Raw genomic sequence first — 20,932 nt, forward strand, 5'->3', positions numbered from 1 at the left:
TATACTTGCTCGTATGCTTGCTTTTTTTTCCTACAAAATTAATTACCGGATTGAAGTCATGGCCTTTAGCGAGGTCACTGAGATGCTGTTCCCTTAAGAATTGAGATGTATCAATGTGCAACAATCAGTTGTGCCAAAGCACAAACATAACCTGACAGGTGCAGTGGTGTCTCAAGCAGTTGATAATTGGAGGATCAGGGTTCAAGACCCAGCACTGCCAAGGTGCCACTGTTTGGCCCTTGAGCAAGGCCCTCACTGCTCTAGGGGCACTATATCGTGGCTGTCAGTACGCTCCGACCCCAACCTTCAAAGTTGGGATATGTGAAGGAACAATTTCACTGTGCTGTAATGTATATGTGACAAACAGTTCTATGATGCTGCCACCACCATGCACCAAATACTTTTCTTTCTTTTGTGCTTGATTATATCTAGTATAATAATTTTTTTTAAACATGGCATTATAAATTATTTTTAATACTTTTTTCTACACCTATTAATTATTATTATTATTATTATTATTATTATTATTATTATTATTATTATTATTATTATTATTATTATTATTATGCTTTCTTTAAACAAAAAGCTCAGTTTTATTCTTTAATTTGCAATTTTTTCTGATACGATTTAATTTATTTTTCTTTATATATATAATATACTTTTTTTAGCATTTTCGAATTTACTTTATTAAAATGCTTTGTTTTTATGCTTTTGCATGCTTTCTTTTGCAATGCTTTTTTATTTATTTATTTGTTATTATTTCATTTTTATTCCATTTCTTTTGTTTTCTGGAACGTTCTGAATTACTTATGACACGGTTTGCAGTTTTTTGCTCTAACACAACTTTCTGACCTACTTTAGGCATTACATTGTTCTTTCTTTCTGAACATTCTGAACGTGGTTTTACTTAATAATTTTGCCTTCCTCTTAATTTTGGCTTCTTTTCATTTAAATGTTTTTTACTGACATCTGAAACCAGTGAAAATTACTTTGTATTCCATTTAAAGTGGTTGAAATGTTCCTATAAAGGTTTATTATTCAAGACTCCCCTAATGCCTCATTTACAAACTTTTATACTTGGCATTGCTGAGAACCTGAACAAACCGGAATCACTTCTCTGTAGTGTTTAGTCTTGTGTTTTAGTGTAAATCCACTGTATGGCTCTTGAGAGAGAGAGAGAGAGAGAGAGAGAGAGAGAGAGAGAGAGAGAGCGAGAGAGAGAGAAAGAGAGAGAGAAAGAGAGAGAGACCTCTAAACCCTCGACTCTGCAGCTCGGTCAACTGTGGATTAAAGCGTCTGCTGGAAATGCAAATGTTTGCTGTCTATGCCGATAAGCTGGCTGATGTATTCGTTACCATAATTTCTAGAGATTTCTATCTTCTTCGTGTTTACTCCACGGCATGTGCAGGACGATGAGCAGAGCAGCGTGATGGTGTTTCGTTTGACTGCATGAAAGCGACTCCATGATCCTCGACTCAACAAATCGATACGACATCAATAAAGTAAACAGCGCAGTTGGGCCCACGCTAAACACATTCTCTGAACTCATTTCAGGAACGAGGCAGTTCAGGGTGACATTTCAGAAACGCAGAATACACACGGGATTTATGTCTTTAGGCTCACGGAGAAGAGAGTCACGAATCAAGGAGAAATATGAGTCATTTGTTCACCACAGCTGCAGATATTTAGCCAAATTACTTCATTTATTTATAGGAACATATAGAAGAGAATAATCTATCAAATTTTTTTTTACTCATCATAATTCATATATTATAATCTTCAATATACTTACAGTATAGAGCCCAGAGACACAGGGTAAAAAAATACAGATTCTGTGAACCTTATTATTATTATTATTATTATTATTATTATTATTATTATTATTTTATTTTATTATGATTATTATTATCAATAATAGAAGTATTTGTGTGTTATGTGAGTTTAAGTTAAATTTACTTTATTTAACAGCCCTTTATTTAAGTTTCCTTCTAACATTTTAATTTAGGTTTTGTTGACTTTTTTTGTTTCATACATTTGTTTTAATTCATTTTAATTTTATTTATCATTTTAAACTGAAGCAACACATATTTATACTATATTAAAAGCTTTTGATTATTAACAATTTTCAGACAAAAGGGTAAAAACATAACCTAAAAGAGGTCAAATTTCAAAAAAAAAAATAATAATAAATCACTGCATTTAATGAAAACGAATCCACTCCATGACAGAAAGGGAAAAGGTGGAGCCAAAACAGGAAATTACATACAGCTATGCCGATTATGGTGAAAGTGTTTGTTCAGACGCCACTTAAGTGCACAGGTTCAGACAATTTTGTGTGGCTACTATACATAGTTAACAATATCATTCCTATACAACAGCATGGTGGGATTTCTTAGGCAGCAGTTGAACAGTCAGTTGTCAGAGGTGTGTTCCTGGTGCCTACAATATGTGCTCTATGAACAAACAGTGATGTGGCCATACAGTAGTGAAGGCTGGCCTGCCTGTGCCGATCCCAATACACTCAAAGTCTGCTCAGTGCAATGAGTGAATGTATGTGTATTTGGAATTTTAGTATAACGAGCAACACACACAAACACACACACACACACACACACACACACACACACACACACACACACACAGTGTAGGCCCATACTCAGTTCCGCAGCGAGTGTTTCTAACCAAGCTGTTGTGTGCAAGCTGTCGTTTATTGTTATGCATGAAATTCTCTTGTAGCTCTTTTCTCTTTTCGATGCTTTGTTGCTATGATACTGAGCTGAAACGGGTGAGGATACTGGCGCAGAGTTCTCCGGCTCCTCAAAATAGCATCACACAGAGAGCCTCTGATCTCTGAACGTGTCGACACAGATCTTCGGCAGATTCCTGCATCTGATCGTCACTACACAATCATTTCCTTCTCTCTGAGTCTCGGCTTCGCTTTATGGCGTTGAATTCAGATTAGGTGTAATGGAAGTAACCAACAGGGCTGGGAACAGCCAACTCACTCGACACGTCACAGTCTTACGTACGTTGGGAGAAGCTATTTTATTTATTTATTTATTTATTTATTTATTTTTTTTTATTATCACTTTCTTTGGCCTATTTTTTATTTAGTATTATTGAATTTATGTATTTTCAAATTTCAAAAAAAATATTTTGTGCACTTGCATTTTTTTTGCTCCTTCGACCGAACTTCATTTTATTTATTATTTTAAACCAGACCAACGAGTGAAGGCCATTTATTACCTTTGATTTCTGCATCCTTCGTATTTTGATTCTTAACATTTTAATAATGTTTTTATTAGAATTTGTCCTTTGAATGGATTAAATTTTGTTGCTCTTTGTTGTCTGTCATTGCATTATAGCGGTCTTGCATAAGTCTTAGTCAGTCTGGTCTCCCACGTAGGTGTGTGTGTGTGTGTGTTCCCACTTCTGATGCATGTTATGCAATCGCTTGGTCACTCTCAGCCTCGTGAGTAATTGCAGATCTTTGGAGATGTTGATTAAAGGCAACATGTTAGCGCTTCATCGTTTCTGAGGCATCAATAGAAAAACAGATCAAATAGAAATAGAAAAATACTCACAGGAGAGTTCAAAGTTTGTGTAGTTTATATACACTATATATATATATATATATATATATATATATATATATATATATATATATATAGAGAGAGAGAGAGAGAGAGAGAGAGAGAGAGAGAGAGTGAGTATTTTTTATTACATATTTTTAGACAAAACAAAAAAGCTTAAAATCGCACCCTGCAGAACACCATTGAAATTCATTGATTTGGTGCACTTTAAAAACAGGCCCCGCTCCTATCACATTAGTATTTCCCCTGGACTCCATGGGCTTTGATCTGACTGTGCCACCTTTCCCTTTTCACATAAAATGTGATCACTTGCATGACAAATCTGAGGTGCTGGTTTTTGTTTCTTTATTTGTGTTTTTTTTTGTTTTTTTTTGGCTTTCATATTTTTTTATTTACCTGTTTATTTTTAAAACATAATTAATTTCAGAATTATAATATTATAATTGTAGCAAATAAGAATTTGGCTTAAAAATTGTATTAATAATTTTTTTTTCACCTTGGATAATGATTGGCTAAGGTCATGAATTATCAATTAATATTTCTTTTCTTTTCTTTTCTTTTCTTTTCTTTTCTTTTCTTTTCTTTTCTTTTCTTTTCTTTTCTCATATCTTTTACAGTCTCTTTACCAAGTACTGGAGATGAAAGATCTGTGCTTTTGTTTGATTCGATACATTTGATAGATATTTACATTGAGATTACGGATCAGAGCATGGAACTTTTTAAAACATCACCCTGGAATTTGCAAAGAAGTACAGAGATGAGGCAGGAATCTTTACCAGAGTGATGAAAAATCTAAAACGTGGAGAAAGAAAGGATCATGATCCAAAACATACACGCTAATCACTGAAGCATGGTGGTGGTAGTGCATGGATCTTAAATAATCATGGAACTCATGATGGTTGGAGCTGAAAGAAAAACACACTGCCATAAACTATCGATAAAGAACTTTATCAGGGGGAAAAAGTGGAGGGATTTGACCGATCATGTCCATTAGCAGACCTTAACCTGAGGTTAATAACAAATAAGTTGTAGTAAGTTGTATTCAGGTTAATAACAAACTAATACTGGAAGATGTTCTGGCACCAGCCTGGAAAAGTAAACATTTTTGTGACAATTGGCGGGTTGCCAGATTAAAATAGCTATTTCAATCAAGGGTCATGTAACCAATTCAGACTATCCATTCCAATACTTTTCCACATCCCAAAAAATGGACGTTCTGACAGAAAAAGCTCTGTCATTTTGATCTATCGTTTTGAAATTTTTTTTTTTGTCATATTCATCTTTTAATCACATTTATCGTATATATCATTTCATTGTTTAGGAGTTGCCAGTTTATCTTCCATATAAGAAAAACCAAAGTGTGAGTTGTGAGATATGTGATGGATTTTTATGTGTGACTTCCTCATAGGACTTTCCTCGAAAGCGCTCTGTTACACGTTACCAATGACCCAGTGATATTTTTCACATTACTCAGAGGACTAGAGCTTCTAATCATCTCCGTAATTCATTCGGGCCTGCCTCGAGGACATCTTTAATGCATCCGGATGCTTGCAGTGACCCGTGCTTTGGCGTAATGATCTGTGTGTTATAGGTGCAGCGTCGCTAGTTTGGTAATTAGGCTTTATTATGGCACAATGTGTGGGTTAAAAGCGCTTATCAAGTGGAGCTTAGCTTAACGGCGACTACTACACACACCTAATCAGTGTTGGGCTTTATTCCGTGTATGCATTATTGCACATGAATGATGCTAAAGCAACTGACTCATTAGCCTTATTTGTTAGCACCGTTAGCGTTATAAAATTGCTGCTGCTTCCTGAATTCTATGGCTAATGTTTAGGAATTCTGAAAATAGCATGCTAATTATTAGACTCGTCAGTGCATGTTAGCTAATTAATGAAGTTAAACACCAGCAACATAACTGGCTAATATATGACTAATTACTATTTAATTAAGAGCAAAAATAATGCATCCAAACCCTGAGTTGTGACAGTTTGTGTAATTTCAAAATATTTTATTACATTTTTTACAGAAAATGCCTATGATCCTAACATGGCTATTTATTGTTTGTCTTTTTTTTTTTTAATTTATTGCAATTTTGTGGGTACTGTCAGATACTCAAAGAATGGATGCAAATGCAGGTTTCTTTTATCAGATCGCTTCACAGACTTATTAGCTGGACACAATAGAAGAAACAGCAAAAAATTGTTTCAATTAATGTGTAATTATAACCTTTTGAACTCTCCATTTTCTTCCTGTTAAGTGTTGTAAGTTTATTGAATTTCATTGCTTGTTTTTGTAGTCCAAGGTAAACTGCAGTAGAATAGATCACCCAGTCATTTGGATGTGTTTCATCGTGTCGTATCTAATTTGATTCATTCAAGTCACATCCAAGACTCTGTTCAAGACCTAGCTAATCTTATGCTAATGTGAATCTGCCAAATACCGTAAATGTAATCCGGCTAGAAATGTGTAATGTGTGACTTGAATGCTGCAACTTTGTTCTTGTCCCGTTGTTCCTCCGATATTGTTTGCCATCTTACCTTCTAATCCGTTTTGAAAGCTCTAAAAGCCACGGACATCGGCAAGATCAGCTTCAGCGTTCAGGAAATAAAAGAATTAATTAACACTCTTCCATTTTCACCCGCGTTCCACTTCATGGTGGTTTTAATTGCTGTGTTTTACCACTAATGGAGTGTGTTCCTCTTCTGATGTGTGTGTCTTTGTGTGTGTATGTGTTAATTATTAAAAAGCTTGTCGCACTGTGTATGAGTGGCACGGATGACTTTTGCAGCTGTACATGGAAGTAAAGTTCGATAAGTGTACTCATTTAGAATCCGTCAGATCTGTGGAGAGGTGACGATGTGACGGAGAAAGGAAAGAAAAAGAGTCCTATTAATATACTTTCTCCTGATTTATGAGCAGTGGAGTACATTGAGTATGTAACTGTTTGACTGTGGTCATTATCTAAAGCACTTTAGACCCAAACAGAAGCGGGCTTAGACTTGCTCCCTGTGGAACTCCAGCAAAATGAAAGCAATTGATCTGAACTCATCTTTTCATTCCCTCTTTTCATTAACTCATGTCCCTTAATCACTTCTTTTCTCAGACCCTGCATGCAATCCATCAGTTTTTTGTACCTTGTTGACTTTTTTTCCTTCGTGGCTCAGAATTGTGTATGAGCGATTAAACAGGAACATATGCTTTTGCCATGGGAATTTAAACAATTCAAGTTAAAAGAATATGGTTCCTTGGCAACAAGGGGAAATTATAGACACAGTGAAGAAGCTAACTGCGGTCTGAGGTTAACAATTTACCTAGAACATAACTGTTAATTCCTTGAAAGGGAAATATGACAGAACCATTTGGAATTTCTCTCAGACATAATATATAAAAAGAAGCCTTCATAAGTCTATGAGTAAGAGGGCAGCCAATCAGAAGGCTCAAGAGAGCACGGTCAATTATACTTTTCTATGGGTAAATGTGTTAAGGTTTGATAGATAAAAGCTTTTTAACTAATAGCCCTTTGACCTAGCTTGAGTGCCTCTAATCAGGTCAATGTATATTTCTAAGGTACCAAATCCAGATGCTATATATTTTTGTGATATTGTCAACTTTGATACTTATGTGGATGCTACCAACTGAAAACTTGTATAATTTTTATTGTCTTAATAAAAATAAAGGTAAGAGGTTGGGCAATCATGTCTGCCAAGAAGGCCTTACACAAATTTAGGGATCCTAGTGATATAAGAGACCAAATTTTCAAGAGATATAAGTATCCAGTGAGTCCGAGTATACAAGAGTTCCAAGCATACAAGGGTAATAAGCATCCACAGAATCTGAACATCCAAGAGTTCCAAGCATACAAGGGTGCCACACATACAACAAATATAAAGATCTAAGGAGTTTGAGCAGAGTCCATGCATCCTAGGGGTAAAAGCTTAGAAGTGTTCCAAGCAAGCAAGCCATGCATGCAAGTGCTCCAACCATTAAAGGGGTTCCAACAAAACATGGGATCCAAGCATCCAAGGGGTCTGAGCATACAGGGGGTCTAAGCATACAAGGGTTCAAAGCGAGCAAGTGGTCCAAGCATGCAAGGGGTCTGAGCGTACAATAGGTCTAAGCTTGCAGGGTATCTAAGCATACAAGCGGTTAAAGTAAACAAGTGGTCAAAGCATTCAAGGGGTCTGAGCATACAAGGGGTGTAAGCATGGAAGTTCAGAATGCTCAGAATGCAAGCGGTCCAAGCATGTAAGTGGTCCAAGCATATAAGAAGTTGAGTAAAAGGAAGTGAATGAAGAGTGGAATGATTGCAATGTTAATGTTAGCTTCCTAGGTTGAAAGGTCAGAATAGCTAAATGTGTTACTGTTAAAGAGAACTAAAGAAGCTAGATCATCATGAAAACAGACACTAACACTTTAGTTATGTTGTCCAATTGACTCCCGCCTATCTTCCACATGAGCTTTTCAGTTCTAATTAGTCACGGTTTTTGCCACTAACAGCTTGCTGGTTTTTTGTGAGGCATTGCTTGCTTGAAATGGCCATCAGAATGGGGAAAAAGCGAGTTTATTCTTTTTGATGAAGTTGATATGAGAGCTAGCCAGCTCACTAATGGTTTGTAACTCCATGATTCTTTCCAAATAAAGCAGACAGCTCAGTTGAGGCTTGGCAGAGACAACAGGAAGTCGACTGAGTAATGTTCTGTTCCTGTCAAACCCACATCATCAGCTGACGAGGAAATGATTGATTCCCTCCTGTCTCCAGGCTGATGATGGAACCCAGAGCGTTATTATTATGCGAGGGAACACTTATGGAAAGATAATCAGTATAATGGCTGACATGTTGCTTGTGAACGTTTAGAAAGGAACAGGTGATGCATGTCTTTAATCTTATTGGCTGTATAAAGATGGTCAAAGGAATTGAAGCAGGCTATAGGCAAGAATTCAACAAACTTGCTGTTGGGAGTCTCTTACAATTGTCAGATCTTTGATTATTATACTAATTAATTTAACAGACTGTGGAGAAGTTTTGCTGCCTGAAGACACATCTTTACTGAGAGCTCTTGAATATAAGTACCGAAACACTACCAGCACTGGGTGTGAGTGGTTGTCAGAGGGTAAATGTACTCTTTTAGCATTATCCAGATGGGTCACCAAGACCATAGTCATCACCTCTGTAACCACATCTAAAAAAAGGTCACTGTAACTGATCAGATATCAGCTCTTACTGAAATATCTCTTGAATCAATCAAACAACAGTTCCCATTCACAATAAAACTGTAACCAATCGTATTGCAGTTCCAACCAGTCCATGGCTCCAGCTCCTATCAGTCTCACTTAAAATGCAACTGTAACAAGTCAGACCAGAGAAATATACCAAGCTTCCTCCAGTTTCTTTCACAAGAAAATTAAAAAAATAGTGCATGCTGTAGTTTAAAAAAATGGCAATAAAACAACTTTATTAAATTGATTAAATTAACCATAAATAACATGACATGAAAAATGTGAATTCAAATAAAATTAATATGATAAATAACTTACAAATGTATAATTTTAAATTATAATATTAAGTAGTACATTTCTTCAACCTTTAGTAAAATTTCTTTTAGCCCCATCCGCAACGATGATGTAATTAAAAACAAACAAAATAAAAAATAAAAGTAAAAATTAAGAGTAATTCTGGGATTTAATGCCTTCTAATAATCTGTAAGAATTGCTTTGTTCTTTTGGTTTCGTGGTTTTTATAAATCCATACTCACAGGTCTGGGCTGTTAATAACGTTTCTATTTGTTAGACTGTAGAAAAATGCGTTGTTTGTCCATTATATGGCTTAAATTGGACACTTTTTATGGATTAGATTGGAATTGATTAGATCTTTGCTGTAAAGGCTTCCAGTTTCAGTGTCAGAAATGTCAGTTCAAAATCAATACTAGACTGTTAGTGTCCAATACAATGTTTGGAGAGATACAGGTCTCTTTTGGTCTCTTTTCTTTTCATTAGTTACTAGTGGGCAATCCAAAATTTCACGCTCTATCATTAGCTAGCCTTTTCTCTATGTTTATTGTTAGTTGCCTGGCAACACTTCAATTTTGTTTCTTTCAAGAAGCCTGTCAAGAGAATGAGATCCAAGGTTGTGAGAAATGTAAAAAAAAAAAAAAAAAAATTAAATAAAAAAATAAATAAATAAAAAATACCCAGTCTGTTGGAATCCATTCAGGGAAATGGTTCCTATGGTTGCTAAGGTAACAAATATCTCCTCCATTTATGGATCATTTTAAATGATTTAGTAATTAGCCCACTATTAGTCACTATTCTGCTTGCGTGGAGTTTACATGATCTCCCAGTGCTTCAGCGTTTTTTTACAGGTACCCAGTTTTGTTCCATTAATCTAAAGCCATCTAATGTAGGATGATTGGCATCTCTAAATTGTCCCTTGTGTTTTATTGTACCCTGAAATGGACTGGCAATCTGTCAGAGGTGTTTCCCACCTTGTGTCTCCAGTCCCCTTGGATAGGCCCTCTGTGACCCTGTATAGTGATGAGATCTACAGAGAATGAATGGATAGTTGTGTTACTCTATGACATGGCCTAAACCTCTATGTCTATTTATGCTCTCCGATGGCTGCTCCCCTCCCTCCTCCTGCTTTAATAAACCCCTTACAGGATATTAAACTCTGGACAACATCAAACATCATGCGGGTAAATAACCAGGCTGCCGTTTCCAAGGTTGGAGGTCCTTGATGAAACCTTGGAACCATCATAAATATGGCGTCATCTAAGTATTTTAAAGTTTGTTCAGAACTTTTGATGCAAAGTGCATAAGCAACATGTATATCAGTAAATGTCCTGTACTGGTTTCCAGAGCATCTCCAAATCCCATCAAGTCACATCTCACCACTGATTATTTTTCTGTAACAGCACAACACTGAGCGTTAATGAGTGTGGATGAGTCTCAGAGCTTACAAAGCTGGGTGGACTGCTGGGAGCCTGAAGGATAAATATTTCGGAGTCCCTGCAGTAGCTTCCCTCCTATCCTCTTGCAGATAATCCACCCCGGGAGAGAGACAGACAGCAAACCAGCCAGAGAGCGAGATAAAGATTAGCGATCAGACAATAATCGTTTCAGAAAGATGATTTGCCACCCGTCGCTGCGTCTGCTCAGAAAAACGAAAGCTTGTTCGTCCCGGTGCGATGGTGGAACAAAAGACTCTGATAAGATCTTTATAAATATGAGAAAGTAAACGAGGCTGATGGAAGGAGAACTTTTTTGTTGTTGTTGTTTTTTCCTCGAATGAAGGTTTAACAGGCATGATGATAGAAATATATCAGATTTGATCACATGAAAGCCTGAAGGAAGGTGAATGCACTCTGTGACTGAAAGAAAGGAAAGTTAGAGAAAAAGGTGTTTTTACTACATCATCATAGGACACCTGGTATTTTGAGATTAACTATTTTTTTTTTTATTTATATATACAATGATAAGAATGCGAGTAGTCAATGAGAAATTGTTGATCTCCTGAGATTTCCACCAATGTGAACGACTCATCCATCTCTACATTAATGTTTGTTCTGTGATACTTGGAGTGGCTATTTGAATTTCCGTCCACTTCCTGTTTGCTCAAAGCAGTGGAGAAGTTCTCGTCTAACCCTCTCTGATCAACAAGTTTTTCCACCCACAGGACCACTGCTCACTGGATATTATTTATTTATTTGTTAATTTTTTTCCACACCACTTTTTGAGACATATGCGTTGGAAAATCTCCAGAGATCAGATGACCTTGACCCAGAAAGCAAATTTCCTTGAAAATTATTTCTTGTACTTGGTTTTTAAGTAGTGCAAGCTGATTTGCTTTTTTTTTTTTAATCTAGGAGCATTACAATTAATTTCATGAAAAAATTCAATATTAAGTGAGTTTTTATACAACTTATTTTTTTTTTACTTTAGCTAACATGCATTTAATAAGAGAAGAAAGCAAATAAATAAATAAACATTATTTTGCAGATTTTTTTTGACTAGCTTAACTTTTGCAAAACATTTTTCTAGATGTTTTACTACACATTTATATAATAAACACACACACACACACACACACACACACACACACACACACACACACACACACATTTTTTTCTCCATCAAATTGTTTTCTTTTTGAACTTTTTATAGCTTTAGCAAAAAACTACATTTTTAACTAATATTTTTTTAACTTCTAATAGTTCATTTATTCAGAATAATAGAATTCTGTATCTTTTTTAGTAGTATTTTAGTAGTATCAATAAATCTTTTTAACTAAGTAAATACTGTCTTTTTTTTAACATATTCTGATTAGCTGAACTAGCTAGTTTTATAAATTTAATTCATTTAATTCTGATAGCGCTTTTAAACAATGGATATTTTCTTTCAGCAGCTTTACAGAAGAATGGAAACATTTTAAAGTTTAAAAATTAAATTACTATTTATCTCTAACATATACCAATAATGAGCAAGCTGGAGGCAATGGTGACAAGGAGAAACTCCCTGAGATGATATGAGGAAGAAACCTTGAGAGGAACCAGACTCAGAAATGAACCTCATCCTCATTTGAGTGACACTGGACAGGAAATAATGTAAATTATTATATCTTATAAATTTATTATAAGGACCTTATATAAGGTCCTTTCTACAACAGTTTGTAGTTGAATGGAATTGTGGAACCAAGATCTCCTGTGAAACTAACAGGTCAAGGTCATTTACTTAGCACTTATCCTTCCTGAAGAAGTCTTCAAATGTTTACTGATGAAAACTCGAGCACAAAGCTGATCAACTCAACGGCACTTCAAAGATGGTGTGATAGTCTCCAAGTGGTTCTATCACCACTAATCCCATTAGTCATGGACTGTTCATGCTGATGAATCCCAGCACCAAGCGACGAGACTCCAACCAGGAGTAGGGTGTCAGGATGGATCTGGTAGGTCCACAATACTGGGAACTTGTGAGTAGCATGTATAGTTAGACAGAGAGAGAGAGAGACAGACAGAGAGAGAGAGAGAGAGAGAGAGAGAGAGAGAGAGAGAGAGAGAGAGAGAGATATGCTTGTAATCATTCATCAGATTTGACTAGCTTAGTTTTAGCTAATGAAAAAAAAATATATAATAGTAAACAATTTATTATATACTACAAATATTTCATATATATATATGAAATGTTTTTTTTTTTTCTTTTCATCAGGAAAGCACACAAGAAAAGAGTTAGAGGATCTTTCCATCAAAGCACAAACACTTCTACTGCCTCATCGTTTTGCCACATTAGCCCCGATAACGGGGTCAAACAACACAAATGGAACCCATTAAAGCACCATGAAAGTCATTAATAATGATTAAGAGGCTTGCTAACATTTGCCCCATGTGTTAAGGCCCATGTTGGAGGAGGAAAAATAGCAGGAAATGATTTTTTTTCTGTCATGTTAAGAGATCATTGGGTCTAAAAGAGGGAGAAGAGAGAAGCAGGTGAGAGAGGTTTTCATGGTAAAGCTTCCAGCTCACGGCAAAATACATACCAGTTCATATGACTTTTAAGTGTATTAGTCTTTACTATTACTATTCTATTAGCTTGGGTAGCTGTTATTTAGACCAGTGATTGTTGTCCGAAATTTCAATTAAAATTAATAAATAAATAACTAGCCTTAATTAGCTTTAGCAGTTTGTTTAAATATTTGTTACTTTGACTACCTTAATCTTAAACTGGCTTATTCCAGTATATTTTTTTTTTTTTCAATTTTCATTTAGTTTAGTTTAAATATTGTGAAATATTGGGGAAGGGTTGTGATACTAAGGGGCAGTGGGCAGTGCAGTGGTGGCTCAACTGGTTAATGCTCTGGGTTGTTGATCGGAGGATCGGAGTCCAAGGGGTTCAAGGCGTTCAAGGCCCAGCACAGCCAAGCTGCCACTGCTGGGCCCTTGAGCAAGGCCCTCAGCCCTCCCTGCTCCAGGGGTGCTCTATCATAGCTGCCCCTGCATTCTGACCCCAACCTCCTCAGTTGGGGTATGTGAAGAAAAGAATTCCACTGTGCTGTAATGTATACTGTTTGTGGCGATAATAAAGGCTTCTTAAGGCTTCTAAAATAAACCCAGAGACTGAAGTTGTTGTTCTTGTTGCAAATCAACATGATTCTGGACAGACGTTTGGAAAGTCGAGGACAGATTGCAGTGTGAGAAAAAAAGAAATAAACAGATTAACTAGATGGGGAAGACAATTCGAGACAGAGCGATAGATGAGTGTTGGAAAAAATAGAAACAGTGTTTGGAACAAATGATTTTCAATACAGTGTGACATGAAAATTCCTAGTGCAGGAGTCGGCAACCTTAAACACTCAAAGAGCCATTTGGACCTGTTTCCCACAGAAAAAAAAAACACAGGGAGCCAAAAAACCCTTTTGACATCTAAAATGAAGATAACTGCATATATAATTTTTTACCTTTATAGAAAAAACTGTAGTGTGTTGCATTTATGAAATCAATGAACTGCTACCGAGTAAACAAAATTTTATTTCTTCATGCAAACAAAAATATTTTTAACAGTTTGAACTAACCTTAACAAAAAAAGACTCTGGGTTGAAGGTTACTTTCAAATAAAATGTTCAATGTCTAATTGAGTCCTCTTCTTATTCACGACATCAAAATTTTAACTTGCTGGCTGCAGAAAACCAAAAATGCGTCTGCTTCTGTGTGTCGGATTTCGCAAGTCGGCAGTTATGACGCATATTTTGAGCAACAAAAAAATTAAACACGGTTTATTTTAATGTTACAAGAGCATCATAATCTTAGAATTTCATTTTTTATATAACTATCTAACTGAAATAAAATAAATTTCAATTAAATATATATATTTTCCAAATCTACAGGGAGCCGCATCAGAGGGATAAAAGAGCCACTTGCGGCTCCGGAGCCGAGGGGTTGCCGACCCCTGTCCTAGTGCAAAGAGTTTCTCCTAATGATGAAATGTAGGTGTTTCCCCTTAAAAGAGCTCATAAGGTCAAAAAATGTTAGGAGTAGTGAGGAGGACTTTTAAGAGGCTTATGAGCTTCTTTATCAGAGAAGAAAATGGCCAAAAGGAGAAGAGGAAGAAGAAATGTATTGTATACAATATTTAATAATGATAGTGAGCTAATAAGATGATGCAGATTAGATTATTTTTGTGACCAATCATACAATATATACACATTCTCCTGCTATGTCATTTATAGATACTCTAACATCTCTAAAACAGAGCCGAAATACCATAGCGGCAGAAATGATATAATTTGTCTCTATGACATTTCTGCTCTGTCAGAGATGTTTACATTTATATATAAATTACATTTATAACATTTATAACATTCAGATGTTAGAACATCTCTAATATGATTGCTCATGAATGTAATCCCTACACGATATAGACTTAAGTATCTTAACATAGAGACAAAGTGAAGGTTTATAATATTAGACCAGATTTTCAAAACACTCCTATTTTTTATACCTAGTAACAGGTTAAGCCCCGCCTCCTCTCTAAGATAAAATTTACTGTATTTTCTTTGTTCAGAGTTGCTCTGAGATTGGTCCTGAATCACTCTCTTAAGTTAAGATTCCTAGTGAGAATTTTTTAAGCTAAATCTGAGATTATGCTTACAATCTTTGAGGGCTCTGATTTGAAGGTTTGAGTGTTTCAGAAACCTTTTTTTAAAACAATTCAATTCAATTCAAGTTTATTTGTATAGCGCTTTTTACAATGGACATTGTCTCAAAGCAGCTTTACAGAACATAAACATAGAACAGAAGGTAAACATAAGGAATAATATAAAGAATTAATATAATAAAAAATCGAGATATATAGTTCACAGTGTGTATGTATGTATGTATGTATGTATGTATGTATGTATGTATGTATGTATGTATATGTATTTATCCCCAATGAGCAAGTCTGAGGTGACTCAGGCAGCAGTGGCAAGGAAAAACTCCCTTAAATTGGTAAAGGAAGAAACCTTAAGAGGAACCAGACTCAGAGGGGAGCCCATCCTCATATGGGTGACACTGGAGGGTGTGATTATAAATATACAGGCAAACAAATGTTGTATTGGTGTAAGGATCACATGGAATTCAGATCTCCTCTTAGTATCCCAGAGTCCAACTGGAGCTGGTAGATCTGTAGATGTCTCAGGATTCTCACAGAGTCGGCCTCATCTCAGGGAGGTCCGAGATCTTCATCGCAAGGAAGGCCATTTTAGATCAAAAGCATAAGCATGAGCATCTGAACTTCTGTCCTTTTGTACCAATGTCACAAATTTGCTCCATTATTAACAAATACCCACAAATCACACAAAATCTTGAACATTATAGCTTATTTAAGATTTTAAAAGTTTCTTTTTTCTTTAATGGCTCAATTTCTTTAAAAAGTTCTGTTCATTTCCAGTTCTAAGTGAAAAAAAAATCAACCAACCAACCAAACAAAAAAACAATCAGAATCACAATTTTGTATATAATTTAAAATTAAAATTGAAACTAAAACATGCGGTTTTCAAATTGAAAACAAATAAAGCAAGTGATTGCTATTTCAAAACAAATAGAAAATATGAACAGAGAATCTGCTTTCACATTTCTATTAGTCTACTCATTTGACTCACATATTCTAAGAAACTTTGAAATTCATGTTTGTAAAGTAAAAAATTGTAAAATTTTAAAGTAAAAAATTTCTATATTCAACAATACATTTTTTAACTTCTATTTTTCTATTTTTAACTCAGTTTGCTGGAAAGGTCTCGCAGCAGTGGCACCTTGTCAAGAGGTGGGATATATCAGGGTTATAAAGCTCTAAGTGACATTTTTTTAAGGGCCAAATTGTAATGGTCTCAACTTTTGTCTCATGGTATCATTCAGCAGGATAATGCACCTCAAAAATTGTTGAGGAATGGTCTGAAGAACCGGGGTTGACTTGGCAACAAAATTCCCTGGATCTCAATCTGATCAAACGACCGAGGGACGTGTTTGACAAACAATCTGATCCATAGAAGCTTCATCTCCTAGCTTACAGGATTTAAAGGATCTGATGCTAAAGTCTTGGTGCCTTCAGGGGTCTTGGGAGACCGTGCCTTGACTGGTCAGAGCAAGTGGTTTAATGTTCTGGCTCTACATATTTAAATATATATAATTAATAATATCAAATTGAGTTTAGTTAAAATGTATTGAAATAAATAATTTTCATATTTTTGCTATTATTACTGTGAGAGAGGGAAAGCACCAAGCTTTACCTCTGCTTACTTCACAGAAGGACTTTTATAAAAGAAAAAAGAAAAAGAGGATTTAGATAGATGAGTTTACAGCACGCACTCCTCCGTGGCTCAGGAGGCGAATGCTCAATTTCTCCTCGGTTTGCGTGCGTGCATTTTCACGGCCCTCTCCAATAAAGCAAGTCGATCCAGCAGGGAAATCAAATGTGAAATGGTACAACCTTTGGTGTGGAGATGAAGCAAGCATATTGTTGTACCTAATTGATTTGAGCCTCAAAGGCTGAAGATGATGGAGAAAGGAAAAGGAAAGAAGAGATGAAGAGAATAATACATTACATCTTTTTGATCTGAATGGACCATGAGGGGGAAATTGGGTACTTTTTATGATGTTCGTAATAATCAGTGACCAAAAATAATGCTTACAAGATTACTTTACTAAATTATCAGAAGAAAGCATCAACTTCATGGTTAGATATATTTATTTATTTATGGATATTAATTTATTTTATCTTGGACAATAAAAAATATGTTTTAGCTCAGAATATACCGTACAAATGTAGAACAAAACAATAAACAAATATATTAAAATGTTTTGTTTTAGAATTTTTTTTTTTTTTTTTTTTTAAATCACATATTTCAGTTATTTTGTACAGTATCATTCATAAAGTTTTCGGTGTAGCAACAAAAGCTCAAAACAAATTTTCCTGAAAAATATATTTTCTTTCTTTCTTTCTTTCTTTCTTTCTTTCTTTCTTTCTTTCTTTCTTTCTTTCTTTCTTTATTTTTTTTTAACTCAAAAACAATTTGAATTCTAATTCATGGTATTTATAGTTTTCATTTCCTTGCCCAATTTTCTGCATCTCTGTATATATGAGCACTCTTATAGGGCCTTCCTGTCTTCTTATAAGGTAATCACCACAGGGTTGTACAGTACAATGTGTCACAGTTTTCTTTTTTGTTGTTGTGTTTTTTTTTTACTTATTTCTCCTTTAAGGTCAGAGCTTTGAGGTCCACTGATAAAACAATGCTGTCTTTCTATTTAAATTATAAGTAAAAGTTATTTATTATCACTTGGTGCTTTCTCTGTCAGGGAAGCTGTTGTGAGGTTTTTTAGGGTTTTTCAAGAACATTGTGAAGAACATAGAGGTTTCTGAAGACATCTGGTGTTTGCATGCTCTCCTAAGCTTCTGTCTGTGTTTGTAATATTTTTCATTCGGTATAATAAATCCTTAATATGATATCATGTTATCTTTTATGAAGTTAAACAGCTTGTTAAATGAACTATCCTACATCCATGTTTCACTTTCATCATAAAATTTTCTGCTACAGTTCCACCTTCAAACTATTGGAAGCCTTAGAGGTTTTGATATTTCCAGTAATGAGACTGACATTTATTACTTTTATAATAGAAGACTTTAGGTGCCTACTGTGATGGCGGAACATACACCACTGCACGCAATCCACACAAACCCGCTGTGCTGAAGAGACAGCTGCGTTTCAGCACCAAGGCCAGCGCAGCTGAGTGTGGCTGCAAGGCGGGGCAGCCAAAACCAATCCGGCAGACCAATCAGGAGCGCCTTCAAACTCCTCACCATCTGGGAGAAGATTTCTGGATAAATCCAGGCTCAGCAGTAGGGAAGGTAAGCTTTCAAGTTCCAGGTGGAAGTGAAGCTCTTCTTGTGTCTTTGACTATATTTTAAGTGTCAAAAATCTTTTCTTAATTCTTTTCATTCTACTACATTAAAGAATGAACAGCACTATTTTCCTTAGGCTTCTCGACTCCCAAATTAAAAAAAAAAAAAAAGAAGTGCACTTCATTTACGCAGACAATGTATTAGACAGTCCAAACTTAATAATGGACATTTATATCTGGTTGTGCTATCACCCTCGTGTTAGATATTCAAGAAGAGTTTACCGCAGGTTGTTTCCAGCACTCTGTGATCACCCAGTAATCGTTATTTTGAAAGTCCGCACTCGAGAACATCAGGACATCCAGCCTCATGCTTGGACACCATGAACCTGTGCTGTGTTTCTGCTTATCCTCAGAGACTCAAAGAGATTCTGTCCTGATGCACCATTACTCAGTCACCGCTCTGCCACTGACCTGTAGGACATTCGGGTCGTAATGTTGCTTGGAATTTGTTCCTGTTTTATCACGTTTTGTTGATCCATCACTCTGCACTGATTTTGATCTGTAATTACTTCAGCCTTCTCCCACACTCTTGTTCCACCATGTCTTTTTATTTGCTTTCTTTTTTTTTTTTTCTTTTGTCTTTTTATTTGCTTTCCTTGGAGATGTACCTCTCCTTGCTTCTTATCTGAAATACACAATACAAATACACAATAACCTTAAATTAGACATCAGCCAAGGCATGTCATCCTGTTGTTCCCTAAAGTTTGTTTGTTTTTTTATTTATTTATTTGTTTATTTATTTGTTTATTTATTTATTTTAAGGTAGTACTGAGTATTTTATTCCCATTCTGTTTGCATATACAAATCTGATTATGACATTTTTGGTGAGTTTCATGAAGTATTTGTAAATAAATAAGTAAGTAAATAAATAAATAAATAAATAAATAAATTCAGATATAATAGTAAATATAAGATTTCAATAATATAGATTTTAGAAATATTAATTAAAGAAATCCAAGGCTTGGGAAGAATATTATATGCAATTAATAAATATAAAAGTAATTGTTAGTAATGTTGTTACTAACAAAAAATGTCTGATATAGTTTTAACAATTAAATGATAATTATGTTTCTTGTTTTTATGTTAACAATTATTTTTTGAAAATGAGATAAAACATTTTTTTATTTCATTTTGTGTATTTATTTATTTTTTATTTATTACTGTTGCTATGTGCCATGTGCTACATTTCTAGCTAGCTATTTAGAAACATAAACAAACAAACCAAAAAAAAAAATCTGCTTTAAAACACAAACATGAAATTACCTTTTAGTGTAGAATTGATATCATGTTGTTAACTGGTATTTTAATTATATAATTTAATTTTATTTTGATTCCAGCTATTAATATCAGAAGCTAATACATTTTGTTTTCTCGCTATCCATGTTTGTTTAACACACGGCAACCTTTTATGCTATGAAGATTATAAACACACTAAAGATTATTGAGGTAATTAAGGCATGTTCACAAACTCCATATTTAGAAATGCACTTGTTTTGATTGTAAATTTATCTTTTTGCTTAAAAAAAACATAGTGTTTGGGATAATCCCTTCTAAAAAATGTCTCGTTTTTTTCTGGGAAAAAAGCCAATACAAAAATAACTCCCACTCAGCCATGTATGAATACGTAACCGCTTATGACTCAACAATAATCAGGGCAGCACTTCAGGCTAAATGTTAAACCTTTCCTTTAAAAAGGTTCATATAGGGTGAAAGCGAAAAGCTGCAACTTCAAAGAGACTTGATTTCTGCTGAAGCTCTAAAGCGTGAGAAGAAGCTATAAGACGATGGATGTGGAGGTAATCTCAGCACGGAAAAGTCTATGAAAATCCACACGCTGTCAGCATCTTCCTGCTGCTTTAGGAGAGCAGAAATTTGTCAGTGTTTGGGAAAAGGGCTGGTTGTGTGTGTGTGTGTGTGTGTGTGTGTGTGTGTGTGTGTGTGTGTGTGTGTGTGTGTGTGTGTAAAGACATTTCCTCTAGGAATGATTTTTCATGTTGTATAAATAAAGATATATCGTATATTTAGACATATGGATATGTTTATGGGTTCTGTCAACATATCACAGTGTCTAGTATCCTTTATGTTTTCAGACCAACATCTGTTTGATATCTGGAAGATTAAGCAAAGTAATTATGAAAAACTCCTAGCTTAGTTTATAACAACTCCAGGATTACTCCAAGTTTCCTGTGACTTTGTGTAAGACAGATCATGAAAATGGTAGAGAAGATGGATGGATGGATGGATGGATGGATGGATGGATGGATGGATGGATGGATGAATGTATGGATGGATGGATGGCTAGCTGGATGGATGAATGGATGGATGGATGGATGGATGGATGGATGGATGGATGGATGGATGGATGGATGGATGGATGGATGGATGGATCAGATGACTGGCTGGCTGGCTGGC

This window comes from Tachysurus vachellii, chromosome 24, assembly GCF_030014155.1.
Source record: "Tachysurus vachellii isolate PV-2020 chromosome 24, HZAU_Pvac_v1, whole genome shotgun sequence".
Lineage (NCBI taxonomy): Eukaryota > Metazoa > Chordata > Actinopteri > Siluriformes > Bagridae > Tachysurus > Tachysurus vachellii.